The 17905-nt window shown below is 34.3% G+C and overlaps 1 protein-coding gene across 3 annotated transcripts in view; it reads right to left on the bottom strand.

Moving 5' to 3' along the window:
• The window catches only part of LOC126826910 (general transcription factor 3C polypeptide 1), a 127518-nt gene that overhangs the window by 54949 nt on the left and 54664 nt on the right, over positions 1-17905 (bottom strand). The window contains exon 1 of one of the 3 annotated variants that reach the window (XR_007682463.1): positions 3368-3465. The exons of 1 other annotated variant lie outside the window; for it this stretch is intronic. The gene's annotated coding sequence lies outside the window, so the exon portion shown is untranslated. Of the gene's footprint in view, positions 1-3367; positions 3483-17905 lie in introns of those variants that run through there. One more of the 3 variants, XM_050556038.2, reaches the window with a different exon arrangement.

Below are 17905 nucleotides of genomic sequence, written 5' to 3' on the forward strand. Positions count from 1 at the left end.
AGTTGACTAGAAGGTGCAATTTGTTTTGTGTTACATTAAAACAGTTTATGACATGTTTAGCGCCATTCCATATGTTTGCTTAATATAGTCACATTATATATGTTTAGTTATGATTTCTCACTGATGGGAATGAAAGCACCTAAATTCTAATATTTCCAACAAAGACATGTAAGTGAACAAGTCAATAAATTTATTCTAACTCTTTAAAGCATGATAATTACAAATATACTTTTTCATAATAAACGATATTTCAGTTCTATATGATTTCATACACATGGGTATTGTTGGGGTTGAGAAAAGTTATAAAGACAATAAACTTCTTTAAATGTACACTATGTTTATATGTAAATTTAAATGGGGGGAATCCGAACAACTAGGCACTGTTCTTGCTAGTAGGCCCTAAATCCCGAGGAACTTTCTCAGCCAACACTGAGAGCAAACCTGAGACTTCCTGGTTAGCAAGCCAGCAGTTTACTCACTGAGCCACTGCAGCACCCAAGGGATATACTGTAAGGAATAACAACATAAATTCAAAAAGATAGCATACAAATATTGCAGAAAGTGTCAATCCCCAATATACTGGAAATCTTAAACATAGCTGAAGACCCTAGGCCTACTCATCAGTATTTATTTGTTTTTTATGATAATCAAAATCAAACAGATAAAGAAACAAAATATTAAGCTTGTTGTCCATTTTTTCATAAGGTGATTTCCAAACAATGAACTCTAACAGTGTGACATAAAAGTTATTAATGCTGGTTATTTAAACATACATTATGAAAGAGCTAAATCTGCCAATTGAAGGTTTTCTTTAGGCCTGAAATTATTAATTAGACATTAATTAACTTATCTAGACCATAATCAACGCTCGATGTCAACACTGGCTTGCGATATTTATTGGATTATGATCCGATTTGCTACTTAACTTTCATTCATGATTTAATAATGAAATGGATAATCAAGACTATGTTTTTTATCGTACCGACTTTATTAATGATGATCGAGGCTAGGCCGAAATTTCAATCGCTTAATTCTCGGTTCATAGTGGATAAATTTGACTGAAATTTTCAGCAAATTGCCTTTACATTATTTAGTTTACATTGTTTTTTATCGTACCGACCTTATTAATGATGATCGAGGCTAGGCTGAAATTTCAATCGCTTAATTCTCGGTTCATAGTGGATAAATTTGACTGAAATTTTCAGCAAATTGCCTTTACATTATTTAGTTTACATTGTTTTTTATCGTACCGACCTTATTAATGATGATCGAGGCTAGGCTGAAATTTCAATCGCTTAATTCTCGGTTCATAGTGGATAAATTTGATTGAAATTTTCAGCAAATTGCCTTTACATTATTTAGTTTTTAACTATTAATAGTATTATAGTGAGAACTGCCAGCTCTTTTTCTAATCTCCCATAATGTATCTTTAAGTACTGATTGATCCGCTACTAAATTAGTTAATATCCATCACACAGACAGCAATATTTAATAAAATTGAACCATAGTCCCCAAATGACCTAGTTTGAGTCGAGTGGATGTTAAAACCCCATTTTATTTGTCTCTCCTTCTTGTTCTTCATTTTTAGTGAAGTCTATGTCACTACATATATAACAATAGAATATGTCATACTTGATATATGTAACTTACTCCAATTAAAAGAGGTTCTAATTTGTCCGAAATGACATCCTTATTAAAGTACATGTAACTTGAACTGGGTATAACAGGTCATTTAATACATCATCCGTTCTAATTATCGAAGATGGACTGATGTGTAACTATGGTAAATCTGACCATTATTACAAAATATAAACTACCCCCGCAGAATATTTCATAACAATATTCATTGAGAGTTGGTCAATAATTCCTGAGTGCCTTTAATTTATTGGTTAATTGCAATCATCATTAGAATAACCACAAATAACTAAAACAAAAATGAAAAGTTCCTTATTTAATGCTCACTTTATTATAATTTTAAAAATTGCCCAATGTCTGAGGTGCAATTGTGGCTCAGTGTGTAGGCTGCTGGCTCACACCACCCAGATTACACAACACATTTGGCCCAGACATGTCCCATAACTGGGCTATATCCCAACTTCGATTCTGGTGTTGGCTGAGAAAGTACCTCAAGTCAGGACTTTTCAGCAGTGGTATACAGCAGATAAAGGGCCCTATGTAAAGGTTAGCATGCATGTAAAAGAACCCTTTACATTTGGAATTCCACAGAGATTAGGTGGAAACTCTCTACAGTCCAGCCAAAATTTCTTCTATTTCATTAAACCCATTTTCATTCCTATTAATTGCTCTGTTTGGGGTGTTATACTTCAACTTTAAAAGATCAATGACAAAAAAGCATTGTAATTGTTTTATATTTTTGAATAACATAAACCCCAGGGGCGGATCAAGAGGGGGGTGGGGGGTCGAAATCCCCCACCTGCTCAGCTACATAAATTTTTTTGTAAATCAACACTTTTTATGAGAAAAGTTTCTCGGACAGACAGGATGGGCACTCAAAGCACGAGATAATGATATAGACATTATGTGATATCACAATTAAGGCTTTGCATCCATGAAATTGAATCACAATGTCATTGTATTAATTCATAATAAAAATTGACGTCAACGAGGTGTTGAATTTCTCTGTTTAAAAAGCTCAATGTGTATGTATATACGCCAAAATGACGATAGAGACCATGCGGGGGGGGGGGGGGGGGGATACATTGTCTCAGGAACCTGGCAAACCCCCACCTGCAAAAATTCCTGGATCCGCCCCTGAACCCATTTTGATAAAGTAATAAGACATAGGTAGGTTTCTAACCATGAAAAGTTGAAAGAACTGGTGTGACAGTGTGTATGCAGTACAGTAATACTAGAAGGTAAATTTCTGATCCATTATAGGATTTTTTTGTCTTTAAACAAAGCTGTACGTCCCTAATCTTACACTATATATATACTAATAAACTACAACAGACACAGTCAGACAACAATAAATTATATCTTCAGTTCACAACACTGAGCTGACTCAACAGGGCATTTCAGGAACTGAGCCCCAATGCATAGGTGTACAACATCCGTATAATGCATAGTCAATCCAGTACAAATTTGTGATATTCAATTAAAAGAAAAGTAAAACTAGATGATGTCACAATTTTGTTCTCACTTTAACCATCAGCTCAAAAAAAGTGAGGTTGGTACAAACACAACAAGGTCCTGTGTGCACATTGGCAAGAATGTAAAAGAACCCTTCAAAATAAGAGTGCTGCTGGCCAGGCACAATTTCCATCATAGCGTGGCGTATGCCTCTCTCCATTACCCAAGTTTGTGCAGAACAGCAGGACATAAAACACTACAATTAATTAAAACTAACCTGGTGCAGATATAAAACATGTGCCCACCACATCTCAAACAAATAGGATTTCTGATACAAATATTCCACAACATAAAGAGAAACCAAACGAAATAAACCCTATTACAAGATAAACAACTATTATCTAAGTATATGTATGCTGTTTTATTGATTGAGATTATATCTGCAATCTCAGATTACTATTGTTGATGGTGTCGACTTTGCCACTTAACAACTCTTAAGTCAGCTAAGTCTGATATTACTATAAAGTAAGAGTAGTAGGCTATGCATAATGCTACATTATAAATTACCATTAATATGATAATCTATATAAATCAGATTATATATTTATATAGGTCATAATTGCTATAATTATCTTATTTAGTTCTGAATCATTTTGTGACTATCATAACATATAATATAAGTGTCATCAGAAAAATCTGGCCACATAATCAAAATGTCTCAGGTTTGATTTCTGGTGTTAGTACATGTGTAATTATAGCTTAAAGGAATGTGTATCAGGACTTTCTGATGTTGTTTAAAGTTCACTTAAATAAAGTAGGTAATTTTAGAACTAACAAGACTTTCAATAATTCGATGTCACACAGATGTTTTTATAAATCAACATTACAGGACCAGGAGGACAAACCATGAAGTTGTGCAAACAACCACACTTCTTTCAACACATTAATCTTGGATGAAATCACACCAAACCTTATGATCTGAAGCACACTTTTCAGACCACTAAAAAAGACAGCCAATATGATGTTATTCCAGCAAAAGTCACTTTATGCTCTGCACACAAAGGGGGGTTGGATGGCCGAATGGTTAGCGTGCTGTATCATACGGCCTGTCATTGAGTCAACTGGCGTGGTTTCGAATCCCCGGTTGTACGTGACAAGGAGTATGGTCGCCTGTCCAACCTCGTGGGTTTTCTCCGGGTCCTCCGGTTTCCTCCCACTGCTAAAGACCCCTACGCGCAAGCGAATTATTGAAATAAAATTTTAAAAAAACATGTTAGTCCCGAAATGACCTAGTTTGTGTCGAATGGACTAAACCCATTTCTCTCTCTCTCTTTCTCACTGCACACAAAGCTAGAGGAAATAAAAATTACATGTTAGTCTCATAATGAGAGTAATATTGTGCTGATCCCAATCTCTTACTTTCTGCAACCATATTATAATAAATCACAGATCTATGCAACAAATCCAAATGCTAGGGAAAAGTGGTGGGATGCTGTGCTGGTCAAACTGCAATAATGTAAGTCAACAAAATCTCATAACCAGGTGTATATAAAATATAGGTAAGCATAATTTTAAAAGAGGTGTATATTAAATGCTTGATTTACGTATGGTGTCTATAAAGGCACTGTGAAACATGGGAGAAGCTGCATAATTTTTTTTCTAATAAACTGTTGATTATTAGAATAAACTGGTAGAGCTGTGTTGAGCGCTTATGGCTGCCTTCACTTCTCTCTAAGAAAAAGTGAATTTTTACCCTATTAATTTAAGTTTTAAGTGTCAAAAGTTATACCAAGATCTTTTCAAAGAAGTGAAGATTTCATATGTGTGACTTGGATGGTAAAATTTTGTGTATTTTGGAAAATATTTGATGTTTTAAATTTTCTAAGCAGTTATTAGTGACTAATGAAGCATGAAATCATTGCTTTTGAGCAGGCTGTCACTGGAGTTAAAATTTCTATGGTGTTTACTACTCATGATGTTAACCTACAAAAGGGATCAACTTTTATCTAAATGTTACAGCAATATTTTAAGTAAAGCAGATTGTGATACCCTTAAAAATCTAACATGTGATGTTACAAAACGTAAGAAAACTTCAAGAAAAATCAAGATAGTGACTTCTATTAGATCTGATGATTGTTTCAGGACCAAGAGTAGTACAGTAAATTTTACAAACTTTTCTTATCTCACGCAAGTTAATGACTCGCCTCCAAGGATATTTCTGAATTCCACGGTCTCCTTGTTAAACGCTAGGACGGTAAAAAACAAAACTATCGAACTGAATGATTTCATATGTGAACATGACTTTGATATTTTGGCTGTCACTGAAACATGGCTAGGTACTAATGATGATGCCGTTTTATGCTCGTTGGTACCCGATGCCTACTTTATCCAGCATAAACCAAGACTTTCTCGAAATGGTGGAGGGATAGCCCTCATCTACAAAAACTCATTCAAGCTTCAGACCCAAAAACAGACATCTTATTCGTCATTTGAATATCTTGACTGTGTTGTCGGCTCTTTAAGTTCAGTGTTTCGTATTGTTGTTCTATACAGACCCCCTGATAATGGATCTAAGTCAAAGTTTATCGATGAATTTTCTGATTTGATCAATCAATTGGCAAAATGCAGTCTGGAACTGGTTATACTGGGTGATTTTAATTGCCATGTAGACAACATTAATGACAAGTTCTCTCTTCAGTTTTGCAAGCTGTTACAATTGCATTCTTTAATTCAACATGTTAATACCACTACCCACAATCGAGGACATACTTTAGATCTTGTGATAACCCGACAAAAACATTTAATAAATAATTTATCTGTTAGAGATAATCTTATATCGGACCATTTTCCTATAACTCTGAATCTAAACATAAGGAAAGAACACTTTGAAACGCGACAAATTTCTTTTCGAAAACTCAAATCGCTGAACGATGCTGAGCTGAGCACTTCTCTGTGTTCTTCTAAACTAGATAGCATATACCAAATTAATGACGTCAATTCCAAAGCAGCATATTTTAACAAATGCGTTCAAAATACCATTGATGATCTTGCACCAATCCAAACTAAAACTTTTCGATTTCGACCTGGTGCCCCATGGCTAAACGATGATATTCTTGAAGCCAAGAGGATTCGTACTAAAGCCGAGCGTACGTGGAGGAATTCTGGACTGACGGTTCACAGAGAAATATACAAGAGTACCAAACTAAAAGTTACTCGTCTAATTGAACGCTCGAAAAATGATTTTTATGTGAATAAAATCGAGAATAAAAATAACCTAAAAGAGCTGTATAAAGTGATAAAAACCCTGTTAGATAATAACCATGGTGTGAAGATTTTACCTACAGTTGACAATGATGATCTACCAACGCGTTTCTCGGACTACTTCGAATCTAAAATTGTTAAAATCAGAAATAGCATGGTGACTAACCCGAATTACATGAACCTTGTTAGTAATGACAACACATCTTGTGTCTTGGACTGTTTCAAACCCCTTCCTGTTTCTGAAATAACCACAGTAATACGTACTATGGCAACTAAATCATGTTCACTGGATGTTATTCCAACATGGCTTCTCAAAAAACACTTGACTGAATTACTACCAGCAATCTGTGACATTATTAATACCTCAATTACTACCGGGTGTTTTCCGGATATTTATAAGCATGCCCTTGTTACCCCCCTCATAAAGAAATCTTCCCTTGATCCGAATATAGACAAAAATTATAGACCTGTTTCTAATTTAAGTTTCATCTCAAAAGTTCTCGAGAAATGTATAGCAACTCAACTTATCGACTATATATCTGTTAATAATCTTTTAAGCACTTATCAAAGCGCATATCGTAAATACCACAGCACAGAAACAGCACTACTTAAAGTTCAAAACGATATTTTAATGTCTATTGATCAACAAAATTGCATTCTTTTAATACTTCTCGACCTGTCTGCCGCATTTGATACTATCGACCACACTGTTTTATTTAACCTTCTATCCACTGATTTTAAAATTACTGATCTAGCTTTAGATCTATTAACATCATATTTAACTAATAGGTCACAATCTGTCATCGTAAATAATAAAACATCATCTCACAAAGGTCTTCGGTATGGAGTGCCGCAGGGGTCAGTGTTAGGTCCAATTTTATTTAGCATTTATACAACTCCGCTATCCAAAATTGTTCGCAGGCATGGTCTTGAATTCCACTTGTATGCAGATGACACTCAAATATATTTGTCTTATAAACCTACTGTAAATAATAGTTTTAATTTCTGTAAGGCCAAACTCGAATGTTGTGTTGAAGAAATTCGGTGTTGGATGAGTAATAATTTTCTTAAATTGAACGAAGATAAAACTGAATATATTCTGTTAGGTTCAAATAATCTTATTAGCAAAGTCAATTACAACGTATCTTTATCTATAGGTTCCCATGTAATATCACCAGTCCCGTCTGCTAGAAATATTGGGAGTTATATTTGATAAATACGTAACCATGGAGCCTCATGTAAATAATACTTGTAAATTATGTTATTTTAATCTCCGCCAAATAGCCCGCATCCGGAAGAATCTCCCCACTTCATCTGTTAATAATTTTCTTAAATTGAACGAAGATAAAACTGAATATATTCTGTTAGGTTCAAATAATCTTATTAGCAAAGTCAATTACAACGTATCTTTATCTATAGGTTCCCATGTAATATCACCAGTCCCGTCTGCTAGAAATATTGGGAGTTATATTTGATAAATACGTAACCATGGAGCCTCATGTAAATAATACTTGTAAATTATGTTATCTCCGCCAAATAGCCCGCATCCGGAAGAATCTCCCCACTTCATCTGTTAAAACTCTTGTCCATTCTCTCATCGCCTCTCGTCTAGATCAATGTAACTCTTTACTGATTGGTACTCCTTTACGCATCACTAACAAATTACAAAAAGTTCAAAATTCAGCAGCAAGGCTCATCACAGGAAGTAATTATATATATTAATGACCATATTACTCCTATTTTACAGAAACTCCATTGGTTACCGATTATTTTTAGAATTGAATTTAAAATCCTCCTTTTAACATTTAAATGTATGAATGATATGTCACCTTCTTATTTATCTTCACTTTTAGAAATGTACACACCGAGTCGCACTCTGCGCTCTTCATCTGATCATTTTTTTACTTGTAAATAAATCAGCAAGACTTTTATCTTTTGGAGATCGATCTTTTACCGTCCAGGCACCGAAATTATGGAATTCTTTACCTTTTAATATAAGATGCTGCACAAATTTAATCTCTTTTAAGTCACTTCTTAAAACATTTTTGTTTAAGAAAGCCTTTAACTTATAATTCTTTTATAACCTATTTGTGATATCAGATTTTATTCTGCGCTACCATGTTATGTTTTACTTCTATAGATTTATTTAGTTTTCCTATATGTATATTTATTTTTATTACATATTTTATTGAATTGTATTGTACAGAGCATCTGAACACGTTTTGTGGAAGATAGCGCTCTATAAATGTTAATAATAATAATAATAATAATATTTAACAAAAGTTTTAAAGATATGTTGCCAGGCAATGATACATGTACATATGCCTACAGCAGCTAAATCGTCCGGGCTGTTGACAAAGGTTGTCACATATTTATTCTTTTGTAGGCTATGGGAGCATTTACAGGACACTACAAATCAGATGATAACATTTGTAAGCATTCACAGTGTTCTACGAAGTGAAACAAGCATAATAACTCTAGGTTTCTTCATTTCACAGATTAAAATTTTTCATACAGATTAAAATTGGATGATAATTTTTTTTATGAGAGCGGTCACAGGTTCTTCAAAATAAGGAGTCGCGGTGGCTAAAAGGGTAAGACGCTTGCTTGCTAGCGATCCCCTCATTGGTCGAAAAAGATCATCGTGATTTTCTGACATAGGCCAAAGTGCTGCTACACAGGCAAAATTTCCCTCATAGCACACTGTATGGCGTATGCCCATCTTCATTAGCCCCAGAAGGAGCAGAAGCGTAGGACGTTAAACCTCATTTCATTTCATTTCTTCAAAATAAAACAAGGGCCATAACTCTAGAAGTAATTAATGGAAATTGCTGAAGTTCAATATGCTTCTTCTAATCTCTAATTATAACAATTTTAAAAAGATTGGATGACAAGTCTGTAGAGTGTTCACAAGAGATTGTGGATTGACAAAATGACAGACCGATTGAGGCAACAACAATACACGATCACATTTTCTTATGGGCGTATAAAACCAATTCCGCTTTAATGTCAAGACTAGTAAGAAGAGGGAATTAATTTTAAGAGACACTAAAGAAGTCTTGAATAACATGATAGTTTAGTTAAGTGACTGCCCTCTTTTCTTGTTATGTTTTGTGATTGTAAAAGTAATTAAAATGGATTCCAGTTGACAGGAAGTACCCGAGGGTGTGTAAGTGGAATAATTAACAGGCTAAACTAGGGGAATTAATCATCGTTCAACCATCAAAGGGAATATATATCTTACGGAAAACGGGAAGGAAGGAAAATTTATGGAGATTCTTCATCCTTTAGGGGATGAAAGTCCTTGTCTTAGCTTTCCATCACGACATTCTATAATTTACCATTGATATACACGCAATAGCACCATACACGTGGGAGGGGTTCATTGTCAAATTTGACACTTCAAGGAAGGGTTGATGAAAACTGCCGCCTGCTAGGTTTATCTATCCATGTTAACCGACAACACTGCAAGGGAAGTGGGTCAGATTGCCCCAAATCGTGATTGGACGCTTGATTAGGAGCATGCCACGACAAATTGCTGAATGTCTGAGGATTGGTGGAGCAATTACTCATTATTAAGACAAAAATCAAGATAGGTTGCCAGGCAAGGAAACATACGCCCACAGCGGCTAAATCGTCCGAGCGGTCGACAAGGGTTGTCGCATATTTATTCCTTTGTAGGTAATTGGGGGCCTTTACAAGACAGTTCCATACAGATCAGATTATAATTTTTGCTGTTCGAGGGTTCACAAGGTTCTACAAATTGAAACAAGGATCTCAACTCGGGAAGTAATCTACAGAAATTGTTGAAATTTGACAGGCTTTTTCGTTTCACAAATTTAAATGATGCATATAAATTTCATACATATCGGATGATAACTTTCATCAATCGAGCATTAACAAGGTTGAACAAAGTCAAACAAGGGCAATAACTCTAGAAGTAATAAACGGAAATTGCTGAAATTCAATAAGACTCTTTTCTTTACTAATTTAAATGACGCACGTAAATTTCATACAGATCAGCATATAACTTTTGATTTAAGAGCATTCACAAAGTTCAATAAAGTGAAACAAGGGCCATAACTCTAGAAGTAATAAACAGAAACTGCTGAAATTCAATAAGCTTCTTCGTTTCACTTATTTAAATAATGAATATAAATTTCAGAAAGATTGGATGATAACTTTTGGCATTAGAGCGTTCACAAGGTTCAACAAGCCAACAGTGAGGCTGATGTCCCCCGCCGAAATTGCAAAATAAATAGATGACACATATTAATTAATCGCACATTTATTTTTTTCACTAAGTTTCATCACTCTCTATCAGATAGAATCAAGATTATCTTGTCCCAAACCATCGACAAATGAAATCGATTAGCTCTGCTTAGCTTCAGCTCGAAATGTTAATTATTGAACTCAGTCAAGACATTCACCTAATGAACATCTACATATACATCAAGTTTAAACATTCACCTAATAGACACCTATGCCAAGTTTGAACATTCTACCTCAATTAGAAGGAGAGTTATTGTGTTACCCTCAGCAAAAAATGTTCATTATCGAACTTAGTTAAGGTATTCATATAATAAATCTATACACCAAGTTTCATCAATCTCACTTAATTAGAACTAAAGTTATCGTGTCCCAAAGCATCAACCAATCAAATTGCTTATCTCTGCTTACCCTAAGCGGAAAATGCTCATCTTCGAACTCCATCAAGGCATTGACCTAATCAACACATACACCAAGTTTGAACATTCTAGCTCAATTAGGAAGAGAGTTATCGTGCCCCAAAGTATCAACCAATCAAATTGCTTATCTCTGCTTACCCTAAGCGGAAAATGCTCATCTTCGAACTCCATCAAGGCATTGACCTAATAAACACATACACCAAGTTTGAACATTCTAGCCCAATTAGGAAGAGAGTTATCGTGTCCCAAAGCATCAACCAATCAAATTGCTTATCTCTGCTTACCCTAAGCGGAAAATGCTCATCTTCGAACTCCATCAAGGCATTGACCTAATAAACACATACACCAAGTTTGAACATTCTAGCTCAATTAGGAAGAGAGTTATTGTGTCCCAAAAAGTGTGACGGACGGACGGACGGACGGACGGACGGACGGACAGACAGACGGACGGACGGACGGACGGACGAACCCATTTTAATAGTCCCCTGCTTTCTTCGAAAGGCGGGGGACAATAAAGTGAAACAGGGGCCATAACTCTAGACGTTATAAACGGAAATTATTGAAATTAAATAGGCTTCTTCATCTCACTAATGTAAACAACAAATATCAATTTGAAAACAATTGGATGATAACTTTTGGCGTTAGAGCGTTCACAAGAAATTGTGGACGATGGACGGACGGACCGACAGACGGACGGACCGACGGACGGACGGACGGACGGGGGCGACGGCAATATACGTTCACGACGGCAATATACGTTCACATTTCTATGTGGGCGTATAGCGTTCACAAGGTTCAATAAAGTGAAATAAGGGCCATAACTCTAGACATAATACACAGAAATTGCTGAAATTCAATAGGCTTCTTCATTTCACTAATTCAAATAATGCATATAAATTTCAGAAAGATAGGATGATAACTTTTGGGGTTAGAGCGTTCACAAGGTTCAACATAGTGAAACAAGGGCCATAACTCTAGAAGTAATAAACGAAAATTGCTGAAATTCAATAGGCTTCTTCGTTTCCCTAATTCAAATATTGCATATAAATTTCACAAAGATTGGATGTTAACTTTTGGCATTAGAGCGTTCACAAGGTTCAACAAAGTGAAACAAGGGCCATAACTCTAGACATAACAAACGGAAATTGGTGAAATTCAATAGGCTTCTTCGTTTCCCTAATTTAAATATTGCATATAAATTTCACATGGATCGGATGATAACTTTTGGCATTAGAGCGTTCACAAGGTTCAACAAAGTGAAACAGGGTTTATAACTCTAGACGTTATAAACGGAAATTATTGAAATTAAATAGGCTTCTTCATCTCACTAATGTAAACAACATATATCAATTTTAAAACAATTGGATGATAACTTTTGGCGTTAAGAGCGTTCACAAGAAATTGTGGACGATGGACGGACGGACAGACGGCAATATACGTCCACATTTCTATGTGGGCGTATAAAAAACGTCCATTTTCATTTTTGACGGTGTATCTCTAGTCTTTGCGAGTAAAATGGAGCCATCAGTTAAGCCGCCTATATGAACTGTTTATGTTCATGTGTAGGCAATTGGCCTATTATTAACATACACTTGTTACCTCTAATAAAAACAGCAGTGCATTTCCACAGTTTTGTATTGTTTCTGAATATCCCCTACTTTTTTTTAAGAGTATAGATTTGAATGTTCTGGTTTATTGTGTCTTTAAAGTTTTAATATATTTTGCATTAATGGAATCATGATAATAATAATAATAAACACTTTGACTCTAAAGGCTATTATATCAGGGTTTATTTTGAGCCACTTTGGTTACCCCATAAAAAGTTGCCCAAATTAAAACTTTGGGGCCTAAATTTCAGCACAATAATAACAAATACACTAAATACTATAAAAATGGGTTTTTGGAACTTGAAAGTACAAGCAAAGGAACAGCAACACCAGATGATTAATAAATTATTATTACGACAAATAATATAGAACTCCATGCTAGTCCAAAGATGACCTTGTCTGTGTTAAATATTATTGTAAAATGGTGGGTGTATAATTGCAGTGATCAATTAGGTGTAGCATTGCAACAAGGGCTGTGTCGATACAGTTTATTTTCGATCTGATGTGTGTATTGCTATAATATCACTGTAACCCGGGTATCATTTAATCTTGTGTATTTAGCACTAGTTTCTTTCACATTCATTCAATATCAAATCTTTGTTAAAAAATTCGTAAAAATCATTTAAAATCACCAAAAATCATCTTATTTGTACCAGTTTGTTTCCAGTTTAAGGCTGACCATTCAACAAGCGTTTAATTTCTTAATTAATCAACAAGGGTTTAATTTCTCAATCACTGTTAAAAAATACACAACCCAATTGATTATTGATGTATTGATGATTAATAAATTATTATAAGACAAATAATATAGAACTCCATGCTAGTCCAAAGATGACCTTGTCTGTGTTAAATATTATTGTAAAATGGTGGGTGTATAATTGCAGTGATCAACTAGGTGTAGCATTGCAACAAAGGCTGTGTTGATACAGTTTATTTCGATCTGATGTGTGTATTGCTAATATCACTGTAACCCGGGAATCATTTAATCTTGTGTATTTAGCACTAGTTTCTTTCACATTCATTCAATATCAAATCTTTGTTAAAAAATTCGTAAAAATCATTTAAAATCACCAAAAATCATCTAATTTGTACCAGTTTGTTTCCAGTTTAAGGCTGACCAATCAACAAGCATTTAATTTCTTAATTAATCAACAAGGGTTTAATTTCTCAATCACTGTTAAAAAATAAACAACCCAATTGATTATTGATGTATTATGATTAATTTTTAAACAGTGGTCAGGAAATTACGAGTAAATACTTGGAAATTGGATACACATTATCAAAATTAATCCGTCAGCTTTAAACTGGACACAGTTTGGGGTGATTTTAAATGATTTTTATGAATTTTTAAACAAAGATTTGATATTAAACAAATGTGAAAGAAGTTAGTGCTAGATACACAAGATTAAATGATACCTGGGTTACAGTGTATCAGAGTTTCCGATAACCGGTATTTTCCGGTTTTATACCGGTAAATTTTAACGTGTACCGGTAAATTATCTTCCCGGCAGTCCATGGGACCGGTAAACAATGATACGGAAAATCATAAACGTCAACAAAATTAACTGCAACTTTATCTTTCCATTCATAGCTCATGTCAAAAATCTCGAGCTGACCGTGGGTGTCGAAAAGTGGTGCTATTTATAGTAACTTCGGTATGATGGTTTCTTCCGTCTTGAAGATCGCTGCTCAATGTCTGCATGATCTTCCCAAAATGGCGCCAAAGTAGACGAATCTTTCGTCCTTTAACGGAGGTGGTGATACATGTATCAAACGCAAAAGAAATATCGTTATATCTTTGGTAGTTCCAGCAGAGAAAAAACGGGTTTACGTCGGCAAAATTTAATATACGTCTCTGCGTAATCGTTTATCTTAGCACCATAGTTTTTGTCTGTCACCTTTTAAGTTCTTATTCATTCGACGATGATAGACAAACAACACAATGACCACGTGACAACCACAATTGAAATTTCTTTAAAATCTTTTTTTTTTTGACTATGACATAGCCTTTAATAATATCGACAACATTTATAAAACAAAGCTTCTGTCAGCATGTAGTATAAAGTAAAAAATCATAACGTTAAACAGTATTTAAAACTAAAGCTAACTTCGCCGATTCATTGACCTAATTCCAGCGATGTCACATGTCATTGGTATTCCGAGATTTTATCCGAAAAATGTGTTATTAATGACTGTTTCTCAGAATATTCGGTGTTCTATCAGTGGATTACATGTATATTCAATGAAGATTTAAATTGAACTAACAACTGGTCTGTGAAACCATCACATCTATGATCCAATTATTATTTTAATGTCTACCTGAAATTCATATGGAGCGTCAATCAAAGACGCGCGATTCTCGAGATTCACAATACAATCCATGACGAGATCCATCTGGCTTATTTTCACAATGTGTTCAAATTCTCACAGCATGTTTCAATGAAGGGTTTATTTATTTGAATACATTTACAAGAATGATTAGCGGTATAATTTTGTTTTCATCAGACTGGTAAAATTACGAGTGGACCGGTATTTTTGACCTCTACCGGTACGATGTACCAGTAATTTTTTTAAGCTAGCGGAAACACTGGTGTATGATACCTGACATACTGCGATACAGTGACACTGACATCAAGATTTCTGTCTAAAATTTGCCTAATTCTTAAAAAAAAATTAAAACATACATTATTATTAGTCTTATAATTTCCTATGGATATAAATATTGCTGGAATATATCAATATGTATTTGTCTATCGGCATATCTGCACAGCCCTAGTTGCAATATGCAAGAATGTGGGCTGTAAAGTTTGACATAAACAGAATAAATGCGTTACATACTCCCAATCAGTAGACACTGATTGCAGCCTACCATAAAATTGAAATAAACAAATCAAGCAGACCTCTTGAAAAGCTTTGCTACAAATATATCCATTTTAACACGTCGACTCGATAAAACTAGTGACGAGGACAATAAGATCAATTAACAACGTCTTTTATTTAATTTCCCTGATGGGTCATTAAAGGTTACCTTAATGTCGACTGACTGTTGTCACATCTTCATTTATTAATAGTTTCTATTCTATATGACAATGGCCATACTAATCTGAGAGTGAATTGAGAACAATAAAATCCATGAAATGAGCGCATTAATATTTGTAATGTAATTTTTGACGTATTAATAGCCACAGACGTACATGCATGGAGTAAGTGCATATTACATTGTATTTTTTAAAAAAAACCCAACATTACTGAATATTAGAGTTAAATACACAGAGTTTAATAAAATACACAATCATACCTTTATCGAAATATATATTAATATAACAATTATGCAAACTGATCATCTTAAACAGGCATTATGCAAAAGCTAAATCTGGCTACTGCAGGTCTTTCTTTACGCCTTAAATGTTATATAAACTATTAATTAGACATTTATTAACATGACAAAACCATAATCAACTCTCGATGCCATTGGATGGGTCAGATTTTAAGTAGATTAGAACAATTGGCCCATTTAATGATTTAATTTAAAAATGGTGAAAAAGACTAAGCCTTGAACAACCAGTACAGTGGTTACAGTCAGTGCAAACATCTTGTCAAACCTTTAAAGGCTAATAACTTCGCTCAGAATAATATAATTAGAATGAAATTTTCAATATATTTACTTTTCATTATGTATTTTTGAACTATTATAGCAAGAATGGCCAGATTTTATCTTACATAATGCTTCTTTAAGGTACTGTCATTTATAATTTACAGGGATTTCCATTAATTTCACAATGCTGTCTTTATCTGGTTTGGAGTTCAGATACATAAAGTAACAAGGTATACAACTTATTATGAAGATATCTTTTTTTTTCAAATTTACATTATGTATAAATGATCAGTTTTACAGAAAAAACTTCATTTTCTCACCTACTTTTGCCACTCTCACGCCATGTTTGACAAGTTTGGATGAAACATAATCCTTGAGCTCGTCTAACTTTGTGTAGAGTAATGTTGCTAGCCAACTTTTAATTATAGACCTGACAAATCAAACAATCCTAAAGGGACATTTCAAATCCAGTTCCTTAGTCACAGATCCTTCATATATTTGTAACCTGTGCAAGTTAACCTACATTTAATGATGTCGGTGTTTCTCCAGTGATAAGATATCTTTATAATTCAGCTTTTCATGTATACCTTGAGGAAATTATTAGAGAGAAAAGGGTAATCCCAGTTTTTCAGTCTCAATTATGTTTCTAATTAACAATTTGTCTCTTTTCTGACCACAATCAGATTGGATTTCAAAATTATGGCTATACTAAGTTGTAACTCATATGCACAAATAATTCCTATATTAAACAAGGTGTTATTTATTATGTAAAACATTTTGGAGCAAACTCATTTATTTGGTGTATTTGCATTACGTTTGGGTTTTTTAAAGTATAAAATTCGCAAAAGGGCATGCTGTGTGAAATCCATTGGCTTTCTTTGATTAATGTCTGTTGTCATAACAATCCAACTCGTATTATAGAGACTTTTTTTTTCTAATATTTCACTTCAATTTGTTAGAATTTATTTGGTTGTCACCTACAATTTGAAATGTGTTCACTCAATAACCAATATATCATAATGATAATTAACTCACTACAACTATAACAGTAAGTTGGGATCTGCTGATCCAGATTTTTTTTTTTTCAATCCTACTGATGTTTTCGACCATAAATAAGTGCTGGTTAGGACCTTATCAGCGCTGGTCCAGGGACCAGTGGTGTTGGTCTGAAGCTTATCACTATCAGCACTGATATGGATTCCAAATTGATGGGATTTTTGAAATCTGTGGTATTGTTTTCCTCAGGGTAGACACCATACTTGTTGGGTTTAAAGATCGATATTTACCAGTTATTTAGGAATTGGTGCTCTCGTATGTGATTGGGCGAGCCAAAAATTTAAAACGGTGTCAATATGTTTCCTAAAAGGAGTAAAGTTGGGTAACTACAGGAAAGGTTAGTACTTGACCAACAGATCCTAAAACACCAAGAACCATCTTCCCCACACTTAATTCCTGGGAATTCTGCACTCCAACCATACTATAAAGTAACCTTAAACAGATATATACAAATTGGATATTTAAAAAACAAGCTATGTGTATTTAATGATGCTAGACAAAAAAAAAATCTCTAACAAACCAACATAATTACAAGTGAGTTAAATATAAAGCCTCAGGGTTGGAAGTGAATCTAGAAAGACTGCACCTTCCAATATCTTCTCTAGCTG

The sequence above is a fragment of the Patella vulgata genome, chromosome 7 (genome assembly GCF_932274485.2).
Source record: "Patella vulgata chromosome 7, xgPatVulg1.2, whole genome shotgun sequence".
Taxonomy (NCBI): Eukaryota; Metazoa; Mollusca; class Gastropoda; family Patellidae; genus Patella; species Patella vulgata.